General features: G+C 38.3%; 1 protein-coding gene across 1 annotated transcript in view; it reads left to right on the forward strand.

Annotated features, from left to right (window-relative positions):
- Positions 1–16,178: 16,178 nt before the first annotated feature.
- The window catches only part of LRRC4C (leucine rich repeat containing 4C), a 515,374-nt gene continuing 506,591 nt past the window's right edge, over positions 16,179–24,961 (forward strand). Inside the window, exon 1 of the mRNA XM_080594596.1 lies at positions 16,179–16,373. The gene's annotated coding sequence lies outside the window, so the exon portion shown is untranslated. The remainder of the gene's footprint in view (positions 16,374–24,961) is intronic.

Consider the following 24,961-nt stretch of genomic DNA (forward strand, 5'->3'; position numbering starts at 1 on the left):
GTGTTCTGTTACAAGGCTACTCTGGTTGCATTTTCTTCTAATTTTCACTGAAGCATTGGAGAAAGGACAAGCTGTCTGCCAGAACGGTCGAATAATTTATTTCACAGAGGCATTTACTTACAGAAATCATTCATTATATTTACATGGTGTATTCTCATGGACTCAGTATCTAAGTTAATTGATCTAAGTTAATCAGTCTTTCCATATATACACAAACATGCTAAATACCTGGAGAAATAAATAAACATTCAATCTGAAATTCTCAGTAGCTAGTTACACTGCATATTTTATTAAATCTCTTCGCAGGTTGTTTCCAGTGTTGATGTAACTAGAGGTGTCATAAAAAAAATGCTGTAGGGCTGATTATCTGTGAAATAAATATAATGACAGTATCCATTATGGGAAAAAAGCAAACAAGCAAGCAAACAAACAAATAACAAGAGGTTTTCAACACTTAAACATGTATCTGCAACAGGAAAATTAAAAACAAAATGTAAACCCATGAATTAAAATGGTGTGTCCTGTTTCACCAATTCCATCGCTATTAGCTTGATCACAGTTGGTGATCCTAAAAGTAAGATAATTATGCACTTATTTTTAAAAGATGAAAACATTTTGTTTAATTCCACCAAAGAAAAACACATTGCAAAATCTTAATGTTCTGTTATTAAACTATTTCTTGAAAAAAAAATCCTATTTCTTTAAAGATTATAATGAAGGATAATGTGTTTCATTACAGTTCTAAGCTAATACTATTTGGAACTGTTGTATGAACACTAGCACAATAACATTTATTTCACTTGCAGAATTTAGCTAGGGGAAAAAAAGTTACATTTATTGCAAAAAATAGATACTGCCAATATTTGCCTACTGTATTCCACTAATCACTCTTCGTTGGTAGCTGATCCCATTTACGGTAGGTTATGTGCAGAAAGACAGGGAACTAGTGATCCATTGTAAAGACACTGCTTACACTCCAGACTGCTTTTGGCCTGTCATTATATTTCAGTTACTCTGTTTCCCATTATTTATTTATTTATTTTCCCTGTGGAATTAGATGAAGAGCTCTAGAGACTAGAGATTATTTGGTTTGGGGGGACATCAGTTGTCCTCCAGACTGGTGGACTTTGGATCTGTAGAGGGCCAAGGTGGTTTGTTAAGAACGTCTTTGAGCCCGATACAACATGGTATTGCCCTGTATCAAAAAGTGAAAGCCATCCTCAGCCTTGAAGGCCAGAGACAATGATCACCTGGGAAAAACGCCTTTCTGCAATTTAGTAAATTATTGGTTGCTGTATTTTGAAGGGTTGAAATTATGTTATTTTCTTGTTGTAAACAAATACACATTCCAATATATATATATATATTTAAATGCAATTAAACCCTGTGAAATACCCTACTTCCTTAAAGGCCATAGTGAAGAGTAATGAATTTTAGTGAAATTGTACATTCATGTCTTAAGGTAGAAGTACTGAGAGGGAAGAAACTGCATCTTTTCAGTGTTATTTCGTCACCTTTTCCCAATTAGAAACAGGAAGGACATCTGTCAATGGACATGAAAGGTATTTGAACTTTTAAATCTACAGAGGTTAAGTTTGTTAATATCAGATCCATCTAGTATATCCACTGGGCCAATTTCTCATTTTCAGTTTTCTCAAAAACTCGATTTTTCTCCAGTTGCAGTTGCATTAGGTATTACAAAAGTGTAATAATGTTGAAAGTACTCAGAGATAGGAGGCAGAAGCCAAGCAGCTAAATTTAGGTGATACAGCTGCATGTATACTGTATTTTGAATTTTTTTGGAAGTTCAGCTTACAGAGTATCATGAGTAAGGTATGTCCATACCGTAGCTTAGTTCTACAATGTATCTTAGGAGAACCAAATTTGGATGAACAGTACAATTTGTCTGTGTGTGGTTTTCAGGCTGCACAATATCCACAGCAGAATCAGAAAAGCCACTTGATGGCTTTCTGCAGCAAACCCACAGATACTAGGTGGAGAGCTACAGCCCCTGGAAGGTGAGGTGCTAAAGCTCCTGACTATAATATTTATTCTAAGACCCATACAAAGGCAATTAGGGACCTGCCCTCTTTAGCTCCTAGAGCGTTGATTTTATAGGACAGAGACAAAATCCATTTGTGGGACTGCATTAATTCCATACACCCAGTGTTCCTAATACTGGATACACCCTTTAAGGAGGTAAGGTATAACTTCGACTGTTCTGCTGAGTCCTGCATTTCTGCATTTACCTGTGTTAAATTATGCATTCAGACCTGGTCTAAAAACTTCTAAGTGAGGATTTAGATTTGTCTTTTCACAAGTAACTCAGTCTGGTGACAGAGAAGTTACCCAGGAAAAAGTTAGGATGATTTCATATGCCAAAATTCTCAGTGAGCAGGTTGGCGTAGGATATCTTAGAGCTGAAGGACGTGAGGATGTGGAGGGGGTTGCAAACCTACAGAGTGATACTGTGGGATGCTAGGCTTATCTTACTACATCCATACTATGGAAGCAAATGGTAATATGAGTGAGGAAGGGCAGTGGCATTCACCTGGATGCAAGTGAACTGGAACAACCAGCAGCTTTTCTGTTTGCCTGCTTGTTTTAGAAATTATTGCAAAATACATTTGTTCGTTATAATCTCTGCTCTACTGAATGATCCAAATTAAATAGAGCTAATGCAGTCACCTGATGCACACCAAAGGCTCTGTCTAGAGGCAATGGAATATACATATATACCTGTATTTCAGTTTATTTGTGCTTTTATCAGTCACTATAGGTAAGTTTCCATACCAAATAAACAGAATCCATGTGCTGTGTTTATCTCCATCCCTTTTACAGCTAGCCCCTGTATGAGAGAAGTAGAGCTATATGTGATAATGTTAGAAATACTGAGAGACAGCAATTCTTATGAACATTGTTGGCTTTGTGTGACTGTGTCAGAGATAGATACCGTATATTGGATCTTCTCCGACTCTGTATATTGGCCTGGTATTTTGAGAGACTATGGGAAATCAGAACAACCACAGATACATTCTAGTCTCCAGTGAAAATGCCACTGCTGGTTTGCTTTCCAAGTCTGGGAACATCTATCAGCTGAATGCTAAAGAGCCAAAGACTTATGAAACGAGGTGAGATATTACATACTGTCTGCAAAATATGCTGACATAGAGAAATTTTGCAGAGAAAGCCTAAAGAATTTGGGACTACTCATATCCAGAGGACGGTACTCCTTGTAGTCTAGACAATCTAATGGAGAGTTTTTTAATCTCTTTTTTCCCCAGAAATGCTTTTGTTCTAAGCAAAATATTTTTGGCTTAAGGCAGGGGCAATTTAGCCATTGATTACTATGTCATGGTCCTGAAGGGAACAGGTTTGCTGTGCACAGACATCATCAGACCTGCTGAGCTAAACAAGGACTGCTATCACAGGACTGTAAGTCAGGTACTTGCCTAAGAAAGGAAGAATCTTGTGATAAAACCTCAGATAAGAGTGCTAATTAGAAACTGAAGAAACAGACACCATCTAAGAATTAGATGGGGTTTTGTTAGACAGACTAGGAGAGAGACAAAGCTACATTTTGCCTGGTAACTGAGTCATTCTCATCGGTATGTTTAGGAAACACACACACACAAAAACACTTCTGCCCCAATTATTTTCATTTTTCTTCTAGTTAGAAGAGGGTATATGTTTTTCTTGCTTCCTTCCATTCTGTTTTAGAAACTTACTTCACCGCATAAAAAGCTCGTACTCTCATCTGGATGTTGGGAAGATAATAGGTGTTACCATATGTGTCAATTGCTATTTATCGGTATGAGGTCTTGAACTGGCTTGAAGAATAGCAGGTGTGCTGGAAAGAAACAGGAAGCCAATTTACCTTTTAGGATCCCTGGGGTGAACCCTGCTGAAAACATTAAGAGTGGCTGTGCAGTGTTATGTGCATGTATGTGTTTAAGGTTTTCCAGGAGACCAGATACAGAAACAAGAATTTCTTTAGGTCTCCGGGTGGGTATTACTTGGTTATCAAAAATGAAACTTTTTTTTTTTTTCCAGTTTAGAGGATTGAGGTTGTCTTTATACCTAAGAGGCATAAAAAGCATGACACGTTTTCTACTGTAGCCATTTAATTTTTTTTTTTTTTTCTTCTGGTCAAATGTAACATGAATATGATGTTTTTAATCATGTCACAGGTCAGGATTTGAATGTGTTCGCCCAGGTATGTTTAGGAGAGCTTATGTAAGAGCATGTTTTGTGGCATTTTAAAGACAGTATTATCAGGTTCTGATCACTAAAACACAAATATTGCCACATGTATCACTCCAGATGCATTTGGAATAATCTTTTCTGCTTTTCAGGGATTGAGAAAGGAGCAATGTAAATTTTGCCACAGTGTTTAATATTCACAGTTGTGCCTTAGAACACAGAATGTAATTATAACTGAATAAAAAGAAAAGATAAAAATTGGAGATACGTTCACCTAACAAATGTAAGAACACTTTATTTCTCTTGAACATTAAAGAAATGCAGTTATTATAGACCTGGAATCAGGGACATACTTTCCCCCTTTCAATCTCCTAAATAGTTAAGGAATCACCCCTGAATAGTTACAGTGGATGCTTTTTGCACAGGTCCCACTGTTTGCTGAGAAAAGGCTTTGGGAATTTAAAACCTAACTAGCAATGCTTGAGGAAGGGAGTAGAAGAATAGAGACATACTTGACACATACTGGGCCTGGAAATAAGTAAGAGGAGGGTATTGGAGGATTGGTGGGTTTCAAAGGAAGAAGGTATAGAAGGAATATATATGATGATTCCATTGGAGGTAAAGAAAGACTATAGTCTAAGACTAATGAGTTTATATATGTGGAATTTTACTTTGGAAATGGCCAAAGAAGAATTTTGGAAGCACACTGTCAGGGGAAAATGCATACATGGATAAAGAACTTGTGCATAACTCAGTAGAGCTAGGTAACTGTTTAGTACTCGCAAGAAATTCATTTCCACCAGTAGCTTTCAAATGCTTATTTCAAGTCCATATCATACATACATACCAGGTCCTCAGTTCTGTGCATACATGACCAAAGTTATCATATTTTCCTTTCCTTTGGTACAAGGCAAATGCACGAATTTTGTGCCCCTGGCCTGATTTTTTATTCTAACCAACACTTCCCTCCTCCTTCACAGGACAGAGCAGTAGGTTTTATATGCAAATGTCTTGCCGTGGTGTAGCTTCTTTCCCCCTCTGGTGGGAACGTGCAGAGCTGCAGACGCTACAGAAGTGTTTTGTAGAAGCTAACTTATCAGCTCAACTGCCCTGGAAACACACCTTTTTTCCCCTCTTCTGAACTCCTGTGTCATGCATTTTGTTCTGTGTTAGCTGTGCTTATTCTTTATTTACAGCATTATAAAGTTGCTTTGAACTCTGATGGCACCAAAGGCCTGTGCTGTGTAACAAGGATAAAATAATTGTATTTCTGCTAAATTATTCTAATGACATGTAGAAGGTAGTAAAGGATGATTTTTCTTCTAATCCATAATTCAGTGGAAAATGTTGCTGACATTTTCATAGTAACAAAACAGGTCAAGCCCAGAACACTGTGGGGGGCAGGGGACACTGTGCTCCCATCTGCTTCTTTCACTATTCATCAGCAAATTCCTTTTGAGACCAATCCACAGGGTGTTCATCCTGTCTTAACATAAAGTGAACATATCACTGACCTGAGTTTAAGATGCAATCATTTTCCAAGCTAACTGGCTTCAAACAGCTGTCCTAACTGAGGAAGAAGTACCTCAGAGGAGGCTTTTCCCACACTCGTAGTCCTCAAACCTCTCATTGAGCCCCAAACTCTTGTGATGAACCACAACGGCAGTTCCTCACCAAGCCTGTGGCTGTTCTGTAGCACTCAAACACCTGTCAGTCCTGGCAGAACAATACAGGAGGTCAAACAAAGTTGTATCTCTATGAGAAGAAGGTACACAAGTAATGGTAGCCACTTCAGGTAGAGGTGGATACTTCAGATATAAACTAGACATCTTATGGTCTCACCAGTCATGGTAACAAGTAAGAATGAACACTGCTGCATTGTTTTATTATAAGTCCTCTTTATCATCTCCAATTACAACATGATACCCCTGACCTTTACCTTTAAAAAAAAACTAGTGGAAATTATCCATTTATGTATTTGGCTATAGTAGGTGCACACATGAATAATGCTTTTCCACTTAGAAAAAAATACAGAAAAAAAAAAGCATTTTCCTTTTATACATTTTCACAGAGTCACAATAAGAGAAATGTGATAAGACTTAATTAAAGATTGCAAATAATTAAAGAGTTTTTGGAAGAGAGCAGATAAGGATCTGTTTTTACTTTGAAACCAAAATTTTAAAGAGTTAGGATGTAGCCTGAACATCAGAAACACTTGTTCAGCTGGAGATTATATAAAATACTAGTAGAATAATTGTATTTTGTTTTGTATGTCATCTTTTACTGGACCCATATTCCTTAATACCTTAAAATGATGAGTAATACAAGAGGAACTTCTACACGCAAAGTGAATTTTCAATTACTGTGTTATGGAGAGGTTATTCTGAAATTAATATCTACTTCATTCATGGATTTTCAAAGTACTTTAGCTTGTCTGTGTCTAGAAGTAAGCATTTTCCTTTCACGTGAAACTAAATCTAAAATTATTATTATTTTTTTTTTTGTTAAATTGGACCAGAGCTGTAATCCAAACTCTTGACACTCTGTGGATGCCCAAATCACACTGTAGACTTGCAAAAATCAGTGTCAGAGCCAAATATATAAAACAAACCAGGAAACAAATAACAGCAACTACAACAAAAATTCAGATGCAACGACTTTTCTACAAAGTTGCCTTTTCAATGTTCCAGACTCACATCACTTTGAGAAGATTTTTAGACTTCTGTCCAATTTCAGAAACATTTGTTTGCTTTTTCCTATCTCTATAGCACTCTGCAATTGTATCTGTGCCTCTAGTTACTTAAAACTGTTGAAAAAATGTAGGGAGCAGTTAAAAAAAAAAACTCAAGGAGAATGGACTACTAATAAGAACTTCAAGCAACAATCTGCTCCAAAATTCATATTAATACTGTATGTCCCGAGAACTGGCAGTAGAACTTCATTTTGGGAGGAGGGCAAAGAACAGATACTTCAGAGAAAACTACCATGCACCAATAGATGGTAGGCATAAAAAAAAATTGTAAGTGATTTAAGAAAAGGTTAAAATGAAACATTACTGTAAGGGTAAGGATTGAATAACATATCAGGAAACCGTAAAAGTAATCTAATGACACAGACACTGAATAACAGGACAAACTACTTAAAAGAAGAACATTATAAACTGTTTGTAAGAAGTGAGTAGAAATTCTAGAAGAGAGAATTAAATAACTATGAAAACTTAGTTCCTCTTTTAGCATCAGAGTTTTTGGAATAGGCCTGGATTTGTTACCCAATCAAGAGCCTATAGAAGAGCTAGAAAATTTTAAAAGCTAGAAAAAATACCTGTGTTATAAGTAGATTTTATAAACAATAAATTGAGGAGAACACAGGCCTAATACTCTTGAAAACTGAAAACCCAAGAGCTTTGTAGCATACTCATGTGCACATAGCCAAAGAGCTTACATAAGACTATCAAGAATGCACGGTATAACAAATAGCATATAAAAGGGGAGTTTGGATAGTCTCTGGATGCTGTGAGTACCAGTCATTGGGTGAGGCAAACAGAAAATACAGCAGAGAGCCATAGAGAGAGTAAGAAAAAGGCTGGTAATCTGGTCCTGAAAAGGTCAAGTGGGAAAGTAAAAGAGCTTCTGAATGCTCCTGCTTTGAAAGAGGGAGCAAATAAATTGCCTCTTGTTAATTGCTTCCTTCTGTGGTGAGGTTCATGGTCTCTGCAAATAAACAGAACTGCATCAGTGGAATATACAGTGCCAATATGTGTCTTCTCCAAAGAAAAAAAGAGCACAAAATCTTAGTTAATCTGAGTTTTGGCTGTTTTGTCTACAAAAGAGTAATTTCTTAGTGTGGAGTACAATTCAGGTAGCTTCTTTTTTATTATTTTATTATTATTATTTTTTTTTATTTAATGCAATCATCATTTCAAAAACTTCTCCTCTGTGAAGAAACGTTTACCAATGAGAATATATAATTATTTGGCTTTTATAACAGCTTCAGCAGTGTTATATTTCTTTTTTTGAGAAAAAAGAAAGAATATTTCCTAACTGCAGAAATCTCATAGCTAGAGACAGGCCTGAGGGCAGCTGGAAAGCCGTACGTCCGGCAGGAATGCTGCCCTAATCCAAATGGGAAGAGACAGGTATGGCTGTGCAGGTGCACAGCTACTTCTAATTCAAGCAATACCAGAACGCACATGCAGTGCAATTTTAGAGGCAGAGACAAGGAAGGAGAGACGCTATAGACTCCAGGTATGTTCTGCATAGCCATGACATGCTGCAGTTTATGAGTCCTAAGAACATGTTCAGCGCTAGTTCATGACTGGTCACTAATTTCATTTTTTAAGATAGATAAGGAGTAGATGGTCTGGAAATGGCCAATAAGCCCTAAAACATTAAGGAGTGGATAGTATCTGAGCCAACGAAATAAACACTAGAACTACTTCCTTGTCTCCGATCAAGAATCACAAACTCTTGTACGCTCCTGTTAATGCAGTTCAGCCCCAATAATCCTGTGTTAGCGTTGAGCACACTTGCTTTGTTACTGATGGCCACTTTAGCTGTGGAAGCTGAGATATGAGTGCTTGCTGTAAAATTATCCAAGCTGAGTTAATGCTTGGGCTCTTGGCCCAAGCTAAGCTGCATGCTGCTAGGACTGCTCTGCTTGCAGAAACCAGTTTACATGAATTATTTACGATCATCAGCAAACTCCCTCTCCTCGCTCCCTTTTCTTAACAGGCTCAGAGTAGCTCAGATATGCCTACACAAGCTAGAAGCATATGGTAGGAAGCATACCCCTGGCCAAAAGCTATTTCTTTTCCTTTTGCAAGGAAAAGAATTTTTTAAAATATATTTAAAAAAGAAATTTTACAATTCCACCATTCCTTTTGCACGGGACAGGCTAAAGACTGTAATTCTTCCCTCTTTGATGTTGAGTGCCAGGGCTCTGAGGGCACCCATAGGCTTTGATGGCCCTGCTCAGCCTTGCCTGGATACCCACCCACTGCCCACAGGCCTGGAACCTTCTCAGGTCCCTTACTCTATGTTGTTTGTAACAATATTGTGAAAATACTGGTCTTAAAAAACTCATATATATACATATACGCACACACACACTATTCCTAGCTATATTTATCAGTATGTCAGTTTCACCATTGCAAACATTATATTATGAAGGTCCCAAGAAAATTGACTGTTTGGGGAATTATACATCTCAGACTACTTCTTACTGTGTAAGTCAGTATGCTTTGTTTCCCCCACTATTTTCCCAGTAATTTCTAATTATGATATAACAAAGTTTTTTTCTGAGCTAGCTAAATATTTACTTAAGTAAATATTAGCATAGTTCATGGATAATGCAAAGCAAACTGTCAAGCTATCAAAGTGTTTGGTGTGTAAAAACCAGCAGCTATCCTTTGCTAACATAATTGCTATATTTCCTCTGTGATTTAATACTGACATGTTATAGAGAAAGTAATAGATTCTAGTCTTGTGCTTGTTTTTTTAATCTTCCTTTGTTATATGAGTTTGTTCTTTGATATATAGCATGAGACATCAATAACAGAATATGGGAAACCAAATTATTTTGCAATATTTTTTATTTCAATGTCATCTGTTAACTAAAGGATTATAAAGTGCTTTAAAAAGTATTAAGCATATACTAAAAACCCACTGAAGTTGATGGGAGTCTTTCCACAGACTTCCCTGTGCTTTGGATCAAGGCACAAAGAATTAACTCTAATAGCAATGCAGTGGTGGGAAAATACGGTTGGGAAAAGTTAAAACTAGAAGAGATACCTTAAAAGTTACACATGCTGAGTTAATAATACAGGGAAGAGAACTGAACAATATTTTCAGTCCTAAATCCTTTACCTCAAGACAAGTGTTGCCAGTTATTAATAGAAACAATTTTAAGACTATAGGTTGTATGCAGAAATCAATAAATGCTTCTGGTATTGGAAGAGTACTGAAAGAGCCTGCTGAAGGGCAGCGGGATAGAACAAAGCCTTCTGTCCACCTGTTTGTGTGTGCATTCGTACGTATGTAAGGGTGAGCAAGAAAGCAATATAAAAGAGGAATACGAGAGAAATAGCAAAGGCTCCCCCTCTTCCACTAAATGAAACTCATCATTTTTTTTTATTGACCAACTCAAAGAAGAAAAATTACTGTTCCTTTTGGAGATACATTTGATAATTTAAAACAATATGCTTGGAATTATCTGTGAAACATTAAGGACAGCCTGAAAAAGAAAGCTTTCTACTCAGCATCCTGTCAGAGCCATCTGATTCAGTGGTTAACTAAGTTTGAAATAATGGCCTTCAGAAACAATTTATCTGATTTACAGTAATTTTCTTTCACTTTTCAACTCTTTAAAAAGCAATAATGTATTGATATAGTTTCACATCCCATGGCTGAAAACAGTTCCAGGCATTCTATATAATGGTCCTTATCTATAAAATATGGTCTTCTTTCTACAAATCATTACATCCATGAGTAACTTTATGTACATGAGTTATTACAGAGATTTGTTGGGACTGTTTACATCTCCTCCCTTAATGGTTTGCAGACTGTGTACATTAAAGGCAGACAGGTAACTTTACCTGTCACTGTAAGGAAAATGATTAAGCCAGCTCATCAAATTAACTTGCTAGTGGTAACAGAGGAGTGTGAACAGGGTGCTTCAAATCCATCTGTAGCTTTTGTAAAGGTACCATGACATTTTAAAATCAAAACCAGAATACTGGTTACAGGGTACAACAGGACTTGTGCACCAAGTAGGAGTCTGCACTGAAGAGGAAAAATTACAAAGAAAAAAAAAAGTTTTTTTTTTTTTTTAAGATACTTGAAGTTATCAATATCTGTTGAATGGTGTGCGTGATACTTGATACCAATTGTATGAGAAGTGTAGCACCTTTAGATATCCATTGTGTAAAACCAGCATTGCATAATACTGGGATTATGAGCAGCAAGGAGGACAGCAATCAGTGGCATATAAAAGTTGCATATAAAAGTTGAGTAGAAAGATAAGAGAGAGGTTATTTAGTAATGCACTTGGCTGTGAGAGGCGGTTCCCTGAGTCAGTGCCATAAGCCCTCTGGAGCAATAGGGTAGATAGTTTACACAGCGATGCCCAACTATAATGGTGACTAGGAGTGATAGATGTAGGAGCTCTTGGCACAACTGCAGGATAATTAGGGCAATTGGAAAAGCTGGAGGAAAGTAAGCTGAAATATACTGTAAGCATAAAGAAGTTGAAAACCTGTTTGTTGGGTGGAATATAAGTGCTTCTATCTTCTGCGAGTAAGGTGGGAATTGAAAAATATCTGATGAAGATAGGACCTTAGTGTCAGAGGGTGTGGGATAAACTGAAGGGTGACAATTTGCCAAACTTAAGCCTGCTGCTTTGTAGGGAGCTTGCCATTTGCAAATAAGAAGCATTAGATATGGGAGCAATACAAAGACAAAAATACCACTTTGTGTCTGCAAAGGTGGATGTTACAGAGCTTCATGGAAAATATTGGCAAAAAATGAGGTGTAGGGCTGAACACTGATCTTTTTAAAAATGACTTAGGCTTTAGATTAATTCAACAACAAACAGTTCAGCAGTACCTGTGATAATAATGAAAAACAGGGCAATGTACCTCAGAGTGAATTGATACTTCTTCCTGAGTGTCTCCTGTCCTAGAAGTCTATCACGGCTGAAGTCTGCTTTAAGCAAACTCTCCTTTGGACCTTAGGCCCTTTCACACTCAAGTATAGAGCCTTGGGTGGATAGGAAGCTTCATGCAGATTGGTATATCAAACACTGAAAGAAAATGAAGGTAAAGAACAGCTGTGCTTGGTCAGACCAAAATACTCATCTAATCCACCATCATGCCTCTGATGTCCCTCTGACAGGGACAGGGTCACTGGCAGCCATAGGAGATCCTAGAGGTAACTGCTTGCTCTTGCAGTGTTAAATCAAGTTGCTATCAAGCCCAGATTCAAGAGGAAAGTCTGTATAACTCTGGACAGGTTTTACTGCTACATATGTACTTTTTGTCATTCACATAAAGAAAATGTACTTAAAGGACTTCACTTTCGCATCATAAGGCCATTATGTTTCTTACCTGGGCATTCATCATCTGACTGATAATTATAATGACTGTTCTTTGTACCTGGATTCCTTAGGGAGTGGGCCATAGGTAAAGTCCCTTATCCTCCTTAGGTGTTTATATCCCATTAATTTTATTGAGAGTTAGGCAACTAATTACATGCCTGAAAACCTTTGATAAGCTAGGCCTTTGTCTCTGCAGACAGATGCTATGCTGCTGATAGCGTTGCAACAGAATGAAACTACAACATGGATAGTTTTGTGCATAAGTGAGGAACTGGGCATTGGAAAACCCAACTTTTTTTTTCTTTCTTTTTTTTTTTTTTTTTACCTGAGTGTCCTACAAAGTACTCTGAAACTCATTTTAGTTATTCAAGCTCACCAGGTCCCAGCTCTTACCTAGACATTGTCAGTCACTAATATCTGTCTCTTTTCAAGACAGTAAGGTAATATTTTTAAGCTGTTTGCAGAAATTTAGGACCAGAAAATTACAAATTAATAGATGAAAAATAGGTGCAGAAAGCACTGCATTTTATACATTTTCAGTTGATTTTTATACAGTGTACATATACATTTTTGTACAGTGTACATATACATTCTTCTTGACTAGACAGAGAAATAAAATGCTTTCTTGAGCTAATGTGCAGTGAAGATCCACTTTGATGGCTATCTAAATGTCTTTGACTCTTATAATAATAAGCAGTATAAATCCCTCTATACTGTAATCTAGTCTTCTACAACTCCAGACTGAAAATAAATCTCTGGAATTTTCTTTTTCTTTGCTATTTCTGGCTCCAGATAGCAGGGAGAAGTATACTTTATGGTAGAGTTTGGTTCTTTGGGGGTGATTAAATGTATGAGTCTGCCAAAACACACTTGATCTGAACAGTAATCCCCCAGGAAGTCTGCGAGACTTTGAATTTTATTAGTGAAGCGAGTCTACAGCTGAAATGGTTTCCTTACCTCTAAATGCTATTTTCTAGCTGTTACACTGGAGAGCAGAACCTGATTTTTGTAATAAAATTTACTTAGTATGCAAAATTCCAGATGTGGAATCAATGAAGACACTCAAACAGAGTTTAATGGTGATGATGAGTGACAGATGAGAAATCAGCTCCCTCTTAAACCTGGAATAGCTCAATGAGGCCATGAATTGTAGGTGTTCCCTCATTTCAGAAATGCCAGTAATTGTGAATTAAACAGGGATCAGGGATGAGTTTGTTTAGGGAAAATATGCCTTTCTAAGTAGTCAGCACTAAGAAAAATAATCTTTTAAAGAGTAATTTAAATAGCAGGTTTAAAAAATGTAATACATGAGCTTTCGAGAAAGAACTACTCAGTGCTTCTTTTTCAAAGAATATATCATCTATAAGATCAATGTAGTTAATGCAGTGTTTGAGCAGTGATCATGGTGGCCAATTCACAGCAAGCTTCAGACAGGTTAATATGGACTGCTTGTGAGGTACAGACTAACGCATCTTTTCACGAGCAAAACGGTCTCAACTTGAAGAATTTTTACTATGTCTTACTGCTAATTAACACAGTCTTCTAATTGATGATTTGAGTAATCAGAAGGAAGGAAAATGTGCACAACAAAACAAATACTGAGGGAAGGACTCTTCCCTTGGGTTTGCTTTCTGTTACAGCCAGTTCACCCCAGTTCCTCTGGGTGTCGATGGGTGGTGCAGGGGGGTGGGGCAATTTTGCTTCTTGTTTGTTTTGTGTTTGGAAGAGTGAGAATGGTGGAAGTTGTAGCCACAGTCTAATTTCTTGCTCTAATGGAAATGCTCACTCTGCAGATTTGGTTCCTCTTGGTTCTTACTAATTTCTTTTCCAAAACTGCTACATGGGCTGCATTTTCTATTGCAAAAGTAAATTTGGCCAGAGAACCTGAAATCCTAATGAAGACAAAGTGATACAAGGTATTTATATCACTGTAGTCAGTTTAGGTTGGTGAGAGCATACGTGGGACTGAATTTTGATTAGTTAACAGACTAAAGCCTGCACCATGTACAATTCCAACAAATGCTGCCTCAAAAAATATGAAAGATTTTTTTCCAGTGAAGAAATAGTCATAATCATGTTTGGTTGAAGAGCACAGCTCTTCTTTCTGGAGGGCTACTTTTTTTATTTTTATTTTTTTTAATTTATTTTTAATGTATATATACTGGGGAAAATAATCTCTCACCTAACTCTCAGAAGTAGAGTTCAGCCTGTTGATTACTGGTAAAAAATTTTGAAAAGTTAGGATCCAGGTCAGTATGTCCAAGGCAACAGCTTGTTCAAATGCCTCTTAAAAGCATAAGGTTAAACATATATAGCAAATATTTTTCTTCTGTGAAATGGCAAGCATATTTCCTTTATTAATGAGAAATTCAATCTTTCTGAATTCGAATCCTATCAACTGAGTATAGAGGTGTTTCTTTTAAATGATTTATTATTATTATTATTATTATGCTCTCCTTATGGTTGTTATCCCAGATTTAGGGATTTCTGCAGAGATTTTGTCTTCATGTTGAAGCATGACAATGAATAAGCAACCTTGCTTGGGTTACAGACCATCAAAAGTAATGCTAATGCTAACCTTTGCATTCAGGGTTATTCTTCAATGAAGTCCTCTGATCTGTAAAATTAAATATGTTCTTTCCCTTGTTATGCCTATAAAGCCATCTAAAATCCCTAAGTTTTTCTAAATTACACTGATTTCTATGCTGACATTTTGATTATTAAACTTTTTCTGAAGAAAATGCTCAAACCAAAAAGACATCTGTTCGAAGACAGTTTGCCCTCAGTGTGATGCAGGCAGTGGAGGGGTAGGACTCAGGTACACACAGCTGTACTGTATTAGCAGATTATAGTAGATGCAAAACAATTTTATTTTTATTTTTTATTTACGTGACTCTCTGCAAAAGAGACTTTTGGCTAAGGTATTTTACCTTTCATTTGTAATGGGTTAAAATGCTTCAGCTCAGCTGCACTCAGTAACTCATTAAAGCATGGTAAAACCTTCACATGTGTAAGCCCAAAGTGCCTTGATGCTCTGAGCACCTTAGTCCAGGTGTTCACATTTAAAGGACAACGACTGAACCAATGAAGGCACAGACTTAACCTGATTAGTTACATGCTCTGATGCTGCTCTGGCTACATGGGAATGAAAGCATTTATATGTAGGTTCACAGGAACAGTTGATAAATACAATTTTATGGTAGTATGTCTTACAGGCCAAAATAAAATCATGTACTAGCTTAGTGTTACAGCCTTCTCACAGCAGCACACACCATGTACAGGAAACAAGGGCAGGTCTATGTGTAAACAGAGGAAGTGGACAATTCATAACAAATGCTGTGACCCCGCACAGCACGGAGGGGCACAGGCCCGCAGAGGTCTCCCCGTGGCTGGAGCTGCAGAAGCCCTGTGTGTGCTTGGGTCCTGGTGACTGCGCGCCTCCTGCTTGTTCGATGTGCTCTCGGACTTGGGATTTTGTGGTGCCTGACCTCATGCCTTATTTATCGCAAGTCCTTCAAACACTTTCCTGGGAACACAGTTATTAAGCAAGAGGCCTCTCCATGGGGTTTATTCTTAAACCATCTGAGAGTTTCATGAATATTAACGTTCCTCCATTATTTTCCTCTGTTCTTCTCTAATAAGGTGGTAACATGATCCCCACTGAACATATAGAACAGAAGCTCGGAATGCTTCAGATTAAAAAACAAGCCAACACAACAGGTGAATTTTAGCACCATGGCGTGAGGAGCCCCAGCACTGTGGGATGAGCACAGGTGTGTGGGGTTGTGCTGGGCGGGACACGAGCACGTTTCCTGATGCAGTCTGGGAGGGCAGGACCAGTGTTAGAAGCTTGCAGTGATGAAAGGGAATTGAGGTAACAGTTTTTTGTTGGTTTATTTGTTTTCTGTGGTGCTATGTCTCAGTTTTGGTAGAAGGGCTATGTGCTTTCTGGGGTCTGAGGAAAAGGCTGCCACTTCTGGACCTTGGGAAGATGTTTCCTGAGGAGACAGCTGACGTGTGTCTGAGGGGAGGCTCCTAAACTCAAGGGAGCTTTATTCTTTTTGGACCCCTTTTTGAGGGTAAGTATTTAAAATTCAAACACCATGTACAGCTTTACTATTAACCGACAGAATGTGGTGCCAAAAATAATGGTGAGGAAATGCTAGGCAGGAAAATGTGCCCCCTTCCTGTGAGAGGACATTGGCTGGGTTCAGCATGTAGGCAGAAAGGGCCATGGGGTCCTTTTGGGGGGCAGTTCTTGCCTCTGCCTTCTGACTCCTGGAGAACCGATCAAGTCCCGTGGCGCTCATGGGTTCATTCCCTCATAGCTATCAGAGCAAATTCAGCTATGTTTTCCTGCAGTTCTTTTCTTTGAATTCTCCCCAACCCTGTACCTTTGGCCTGAGCATTGTTACTGGCTAGTCTGACCTATTGTCTTGAGTAGCCTAGCTGCAAAGTCATAGTAACTCTCTGAGAGTGCGAACTGAATGTACTTAAGTTTTGCATATTTGTTTTACAAGCTTACAATTCTTCCAAAACATAACTGACAGAAGTTTTCTGATGCTTCAGAGAGTTAACTGCCACGCTGAAATCTTGTTACAAAGTGTAAGAATGCTAGAAAAATTCAGTGGGTTAGCTGTAATGCTGTCCTTAGCAAATCAAAGTATTTTTACTGTAATTTTCACTTTCTGAAGTTTCTGAATTAATTTTCTTGAAACATTTAGCCTGAAGGAGGTACTTGACAGCAAATGTGTAATCCAAAAATGCTTTACAGGGTTGTCTATGAATCACAATTGTGATCATTTGCAGCTTTAGAATTATCACACAGGTTTTGTACTTTATGATCTATTTTTTTTAACCTTAAATTCATTTTAACAATTTTTAGTCAAGACTTCTTTATCATGTAAAATAATGTTCAGCTCCATATTAGATGTTAGTCTATTGTTATTTTGTTTTTATTGTGTGTATATATCTGCCTCGAAGACCTGTGTGTTATCTGGCAGTATTCTGTTTCCATCTGATAGGCCCAAATCAAGTTTAAGAAGGCTTTCTCTTCTTACTGGTGAATTACTCAAGGCAGCTTAGCAAAAACTGTTTCTCCCACACAAATTACTTGCAGTTCATGTTAAATTGTGAGTAGTTTGTATTTATTTGTACTTGGGCCACCGTCCTTTAACAAATTGCCACTAGTAATAACTGGGGAACCATTGAACCCCAGTGAATCTTACAGTTGCTACAACTTGTTTGTGATGAGCACTCCGTGGAGTAGTGTGCTATGGGAGGAGGTGATTTTTAGTTGGATTATTTTTAGTTACTTTAAAGAAAGATGTATTCGTCAAGTTATTGAAGGTGCTTACTTCCTCTCATGTACGGTAACTTCTGCAATCTACTTGTTCATTGTCTCTTGCTTAATCCTTTAGCCTTCTGTTTATGTGATACTGAAATGTGGATTTTGGGGGTTTCATTTTAGTTACAGGTTTTCAAACTCAGTGTGCTTTCTTCCTCCCTTGTTTCTCTCTCTGATTTCTATCCTATCCTACCGCTCCAATCAAAATTATCTGGTGTGTTTTGTGCTCCTTCAAAGATAATGTTACTTTTCTTTCTCAGAATCTATAGAAAAGTTTTTCAGTAATAGCTTCTTCCTTCCTACCCCTGCTGTTTCCTTTGTGTCTTTCACCCATGTCAGAAAGAACAAGTTCACCACAATGGCAGCTAATAGAGGTAGCTCATATCCAATTTCTTCAGTTTTCATTACATGTCCAAAATATATTTGGTGAACCTCTCAAGGTTCTCATAACTGTGCTTTCAGTAATTGCAGTAGACTCTAGGGCACACAGGTGATTGAGGTGGAAATGGGATATGAGTCTGTGTATTGATCACAGTACAGGGAAACCTTTATCCCTGGATCAACCAGGCCAAGTAGGTACAGACCAAAAACTGTCAAGCAGCGGAAGATGATGTTCCTGCTCTGAGACTGGCAAAGAACAGAGGTAGCATCATGAAGAATAGGCAATTAGCTTCTCAAATATCTATCTGTATTCTCGGTTAAACCTTAAAGAAATACTCTTTTCTGTTGGCACCACCAGGAAATAGACCTCTCAGTCTTTAGAGGGAGCTTGTCTATTAGTGAGGTAATGTCTGTGGTGGGATACTTTCTGTAAGGTGAATGGTTGCAGATTAACCCCTGTTAACAATCTGCTAGCACAAAATATAAGCCCATGCATTATACCTAGGTCTGAGCTGGTCATGTGAGCATTCATTGGGCATTGGAGGATCAGGTCTCCTCTCAGAGGTAGGTGCCTAAAATGGAACAAATGAATAATGCTCTGAAGTATTGACTCTTCTTAACTGTGAAAAGAATCTGAAAGGACAAGCTCATATGTAGATGTGTATACTCAAAATAGAAAGGAGTGCTGTCTTTGAGGATAAATAAATGCTATTTCTTCTGTTACTAAGAAGAAAGATGCATCTGTACGTATCTTAATGTTGTCAAAATAACTGTTACTAAAACGTACTCAGAAGTGCTGCACTGGTTTGGACTCTGTGTGTGTGCATGAAACTGCCTTAACTTCAAGTCCAAACTGATCTGCTTTTCTTTTTAGTATTATTATCTGTAGGCTTAAAATTTAGCATAAGAAAAGCTAATCTTTTCCTGTCTGTTGCCCATGGTGATATGTAGGTGTTAGTAAGAACAGTAAAGGAAATTCTTGTACAGTAAATGCTTCATTGCACGTGAGGGACTCTGCTATAAGGACTGACAAAAAAAAAAAGTTTAACAGAAAATAAGTTGTCAAAGACTGTAATAAAGGCTATCAGCATATCCATTTTTTTGAGATAATAAAACTCAGCAGTGGATCTTTACATCATTAACTTTTTCAGAGCTTAAAATATCTCAGATACAGTCTTCCATGATAAGTGATGGAGGCACTATTGCTCAGATGAGACTGTAAGCTGGTAAATGTACATTAGAGAGCAGTAACTGAGAAATGAACTTGGTGAGAGATGGACATGAATAGAACTCCGAATTTCATGAGGTAACTGCAAAGGTAAAAATCTAATTACTTGCTCAAGCAAAACATGTAACTAGATTTTCTTCTTTAGATTTTCCCTGTTAATGTGACAACTTTCTTTTCCATGGAGCGCACTAATCCTCAAAGTCTTGTGAGTGCAGTTGTGTACAAGGTTCAATTCATTTCTTTCTCAGAGAGGTTTAGCCGCCTGTTTTTATGCTATAAGTAGGTTTTATATCTCTTAGGATCTATTCGGATACTACATTTCAACAACATTTTGATATGTGAAGGATCAGGTTTGCTATCACAGAGCTTGGACTATAGGTAAAACTCAAAAAGCCTCAGGTCTTTTTGTTCTTGTGAAACCTGATTTTTTTTTTAAATTGGTGATTCTTGTCTTGATTCTCTATCAAAAAAAATGAACAGAAAATGGTCAAAACAGGTGATTCCCCACTGTATTTTGTGTTGGTGTGGCCTCACCTTGGATATTGTGTGCAGTTGTGGGCTCTACGACATAAAAAGGCAGTTAAGGTCCTTGAAAGCATCCAGAGGAGGGCAACAAAGCTGGTAGAAGGGCTGGAGGCATGTGCTATGAGGAGAGCATGGGGACACTTGGGCGGTCTGGTCTGGAGCAGAGGAGGCTGTGAGCAACCTTGTTGCTATCTGCAGCCTTCTGAGAGGGAGGCCCTGGCCTCTGCTTCCTGAGAACTGATGGCAGGATGCAAGGAACATCACAAAGCTGCACAAGGGGAGGTTCAGACTGGACGTTGGGAAAAACGTCTTTATCTTGAGGGTGGTCGGACACCGGAACAGGCTTCCTGGCGAGGTGATTGATGCCCAGTGCAGCTGGACAATGCCCTCGGTAGCATGCTGTACTTTTTGGTTAGCCCAGAAGAGATCAGGCAGTTTGGACTTAACAATATTTGTAGGTCCCCTCCAACTGAACTGTTCTATGGTATATGTATGTTTTTGCATGCAAGCATACCTTAATGAATGGTGTGTCCGCTTGGGACTTTGTAGGTATTGTAAAACATGTTTCCAAAATATTCTACAGTCATAAATATAAGAAGACATTTTGACTTCTCTCGATCATCTTGGTAGTCAACAGTGTTCAGAAAAAAACACAAAGGACACCGTTTTGTTAAAATAAAGCTAACTTTCCGGTCATTCTGATATTTATCTTCCTTTACCAGCACCTATGTGTCACTGGGTCTAGGTGGCTTGCTGAGTTCCTATGTGTGCAAGTGAGACTTAAAAGGAAACCAGGAATTGGGGCTGGAAGGAAAACAGCAGTCTCTCAAGAGCTGGAATATTGATGAAACTATCCCACTAGGATGATCTTAATTGCAGTCAGTAAAACCTGAGTCAGTGTAAATAATAAAACTCTGCTGATGGGCATTAGTGGTACAGAGAGGATAGCAATTGTTTCTGGAGAAATAAAGCATTTAGGACTCAAAATATTGTTTTGAGATGTTTATTGTAGTCACAGCTTCCATTTTTTGTTTTACTAATTTTTTTTTTACTGTAATGTATGTTAACTTAAAGGTCATGAAGAGATTTATGACCAACTAAAAATTGAATTAAAAATCTACTTGCTGCTTAGAAAAGAAAGATCTGGGGAACAGAAATGTAACAGTGAAATACCCTGATTTTTCTTGCAATCAGTGCTTCTTCAGTATAGGCTAAATCAATCCAAAGTATTTAGCTCCAGCTTAGTAACCATCTCGTTTCTTAAACAGTGATGCAGTACTAAAGCTTGGATGTATCCTTCAACAACCCAGCTGTTTTTAGTAAGTGCTCAATGGTGTGAGAGTGAAATCCAAACAAATGATTTGACTAACTTTGGTTTTAATGAGACATACCCCACCTTTTTGTTCTTGCAGCCCCTCTCTACAGAGGGGAGGAGAAATGAGGGTTGCCACAGGAAAATGCAAGCAATTGTAAGCCGAGGGCTCATATCAGCTCAAGCGGAGGGTCTGTGCATTGGAGTATTCTGCTCACAGCAGTGGCTGCATGCTGATGCCTGTGAAAGAGGAAAGGCAGGGCAAACACAGGCCATGTCCCTACCCTTGAAGAATTTCTCCTGTCTGTTGAGAAGAGGGGTCAAAAATGTAATTTATTTTGTTGGCAGGGAGCAGCTACGTACATCTACCATATAATGGTGATGGTCTATATGCTTCTTAAGTAGCCTTTCTTTTTTAACACTTTCAAATAAGGCTTTAGACACCCACCCTTTTTTTTTTTCCTTGCCCTAAAGGGAAGAATGTAGGGAAATAGACAATTTTACCTTATGATTTCCAGAAAATTGGGGTTTCTGCCCAAGTTTGGTATAGGTGTTGTTAAATCTGTCTTCAGATAATAGCAGCCAAATAGCACAAAATCAAGGTAGCTGTGATTTGTATTTAGTGTGCCAGGATTAATCTGCAAACCAGGCTTGAGGCACTGAATTATAGTAAATTCGTAAGAAGAAAAATCGAACCCGATAGTAAGTATATCTCTAGAACTAAAAATATGGACAATGAAAATTGCTCAATTTGATCAAGAAGTTTTCTTTTTTTTTTTTTTAAAAAAAAGAGGGTTCCACTTTATGATGTAGCTAACTGTATTTTAGGGTGATGAATGCCTAGTGTGCGTTTCTACTCATAGGAGCTTGCTTACATTGCTCACTGGACTATGGCTGGGAGCTTAAGATATCAAGAACACAATGTGTTCGCTGTAGTTCTGTACTTCCTGGCAAAGAGAGGTTCAGAAGGAGATTATTATTACTGTTGTGCTTATTGTAACAGGAATAGATAGACCCTGACCCTATACTTTCTACAAAATGCTTAGCGCAGTAGAAATGTTTCATTTGTCTTGAATATAAATGCTGCAAACTTTTTAGGAGGAGTTCTCCAGTAATTTTTTTTTCCCCCCCCTCCAGATAATACATTCTCTTGCTTCTCTGCTTTTTCCTCGTGGCTTCATGTCTTTCACTGTGTCTCCTGAAAACCTTTGTGGTTTTGAGTAGGTTGTATAACTTCTGGGAGAACTGTTCACTGGAGAGCAGGTGTAGTGCTCCTAGTGCTGTGTGTTCCAGGTGCGGAGGTGCCTCAGTCACTGAGGCAGCAGGAGCTGGGTTTCCTTATGGAAGAGCTGCTGCTGCTCTCTGGGAGAAGCAGGAGAAGGCACCAGGGCTGTTCCTCAGTTCTACAGTTCATAGGCCAGCACAGGAATTTACACCACCTGTTGATGCTGGGCTTAAGTTAGGACTGGTGGGGAAAGGAGTGGCTGAGAAACTGGTGTGTGTTTGCTTCTGATTATTGCCATTAGGGTGTTCATCTGGGTAGTGTTGTCAGCTGGAAGTAGTAACCCCTTACATTGTACCTGGTGACAAGCTTTGCCTGCCCATATGAACATGAATCATCACTTTCTATGGTCTTGCTAATATCTATCTTGGTTTGGAAACTGTAATATTAGATATGACTTGTCTTGATCAAGTCACTGAAAATTAAGAGGAAGAAACTGAGGTTGGGGTTACAAATTTCATATAGATTTAGTTACCTAAATCAAAATGGGCTAACAAAAAAGGTTTTGGTAGCGTTTTGCTTCAGTACTTTATTATTTTGTACTAGGTCAGTGCTTTCCTTGGTAAGGACTTTCAGCAATAAGAACTTGTGATTAACTTGTGCGGAATTTCAGACAACATTGGGATTGAGAGGTGTGAGACTGATGGGTCAGCAGGTACAGCTGAACTAGGCTGGGGCCAGATGGAGAGGGAGCTGAAGACGTTTGGGCAGGGGGTGGTGTATTTGCTTGGTTGGTATTATGCTTGTAAACCGTCTTTAAGCATCGTGTGGGAGTATAAACAAAGATGTCTGTAAGACTCCAGTAGTCTGTGGATTGATGAGCTGTTTTGTCCAAATTGTTAGATGTTCATAAACAAATGAAAAAAACAACCAACCTTTGGAAATGCAAGGGATGTTTATTCATTTTGATTAACGTGGAAGTCATTAGCGGGTGGTATAGTTGTAACACAGATGTAACTACAGATGAGGTAGGACAGAGGTCCTTGCCTCTACCTGTGGCATTATGGTGAGCAGTACTTGGAGGATACTGCTAACAGTAATGTACCCTCTGAATAGCACTTCATTTTTGTTTTTCCCCAGTTCCTTAACACGTAATCTGCAGAATGGAAATTAGAATGCAAGTCAGTTTAATTCTGTCTGCTGTTGTTCAGATCCCAGAGATTGTAAACATGAGATGTGTTAACTGGCTGAATTATTTCTGTAACTTAAGGAAAAAAAAAAAAAAAGGCACTCAGAAGACTGACTGCACCTGGAAAAAACAACTTCAAGGAGGTGGGAAAGACTGCAGGCAGGGAACTTTCCTCTAGACATGAGGTCTTTTCATAAGAAGCTTAGTTGACTAGTTAGAACTATAAATGTTACATCACTGCTAAAGCTAATATTCTGAAAGTAGCCAAAGCATTCATGCTGCTTTCTTAGCAGAAACCTCACATGTTCTGGGCGATGCTTTCCCAAAACAAAGTGCCAATGTGGTGCTATAAGTCTGTGGCATGCCTGTGGCATTTTGTATACTGCATGAGGTGGAGAAGATATGTGACAAGTGTTCAAATAAGTAGAGTAACTTCAATATGAAGGACAGGTGAATCTATTAGGCTTCACACTGTAAAGAAAAAGTCCAGGCAGGGTATGAGAGAAGCCTATGAAGCTGTGAGTAGCGTACCCAAGGAAGTTGCTCCTGTCTATGACTTTGCAATTCCTCTTGGCATGGAAAATGGAGGGTCAGGTCAGTGTACTGGGGAAATAGCACTATCTGCCTACTTTGATCACGTGTTTCTCTGTGATGGTGACTAACAGAGACAAAATTTTGGCTAGATGGGTCTTCAGTCCAAGCTCCTATCTGTTCACATTCCTGTGTGGATAGGCTCAGTTACATTTGTGATGAATGAGAATACTGTTTTCTTGGCTTATGGAGCTTAAATAGAAAGACAAGGTGTCATGCAGTGTTGGGAATAGGAGGAGACTTCTGAAGGAGAGAAGAAAAACAGCTGCAGCAAAAATGAAGAAAAAATACAATTTACCGTGTCTCTTGTTAGTTCTGTGGACTTCCAAATAAATAAATCATTTTAGATTTAAATTCTATTGCAGGTTAAGCTGAAACAATGCACAAAAGCCCAAGTGAGTAATGTGATTAGTGGAACAGTGCTGGTCTTCCATCTTCTGAAACACTTCCCTACAGTGCCCTATATTTCCCTTTCCAGATACCATGGTGATCCAGCCTTTTTGTGCCTCCTTTTTTTTTTTTTTTTTTTTTTTTTTTTTTTTTTAAGTTCACTGGCTTTCAAAACTGCAGTGTGTGCTTACCAGAAAGCTCTTATGTTGTGGTAACAGTGCCATATTAGATTGCAGTCCTCTATGCTAAAGTAACAGTAATACTGGCATGGTTGGTATATCCAAGCTTTCTTGCCAGTTAGCCTATGGATGGGCTGCCTAAATTTACACCAGGGCTGCCTAAATTTACACCAGGGCTGCCTAAATTTACACCAGCGCTTCCATCTCTGCTCATTTAAACAGTTTATTTGCTAGATTTTGCTGTGGTATCTCTTTTTGTGAAACAAAGCATCAAACTCATTTCATGTAGCTCATTTAATAGGG

The sequence above is a fragment of the Anser brachyrhynchus genome (genome assembly GCF_964034855.1).
Source record: "Anser brachyrhynchus genome assembly, chromosome: 5".
Lineage (NCBI taxonomy): Eukaryota > Metazoa > Chordata > Aves > Anseriformes > Anatidae > Anser > Anser brachyrhynchus.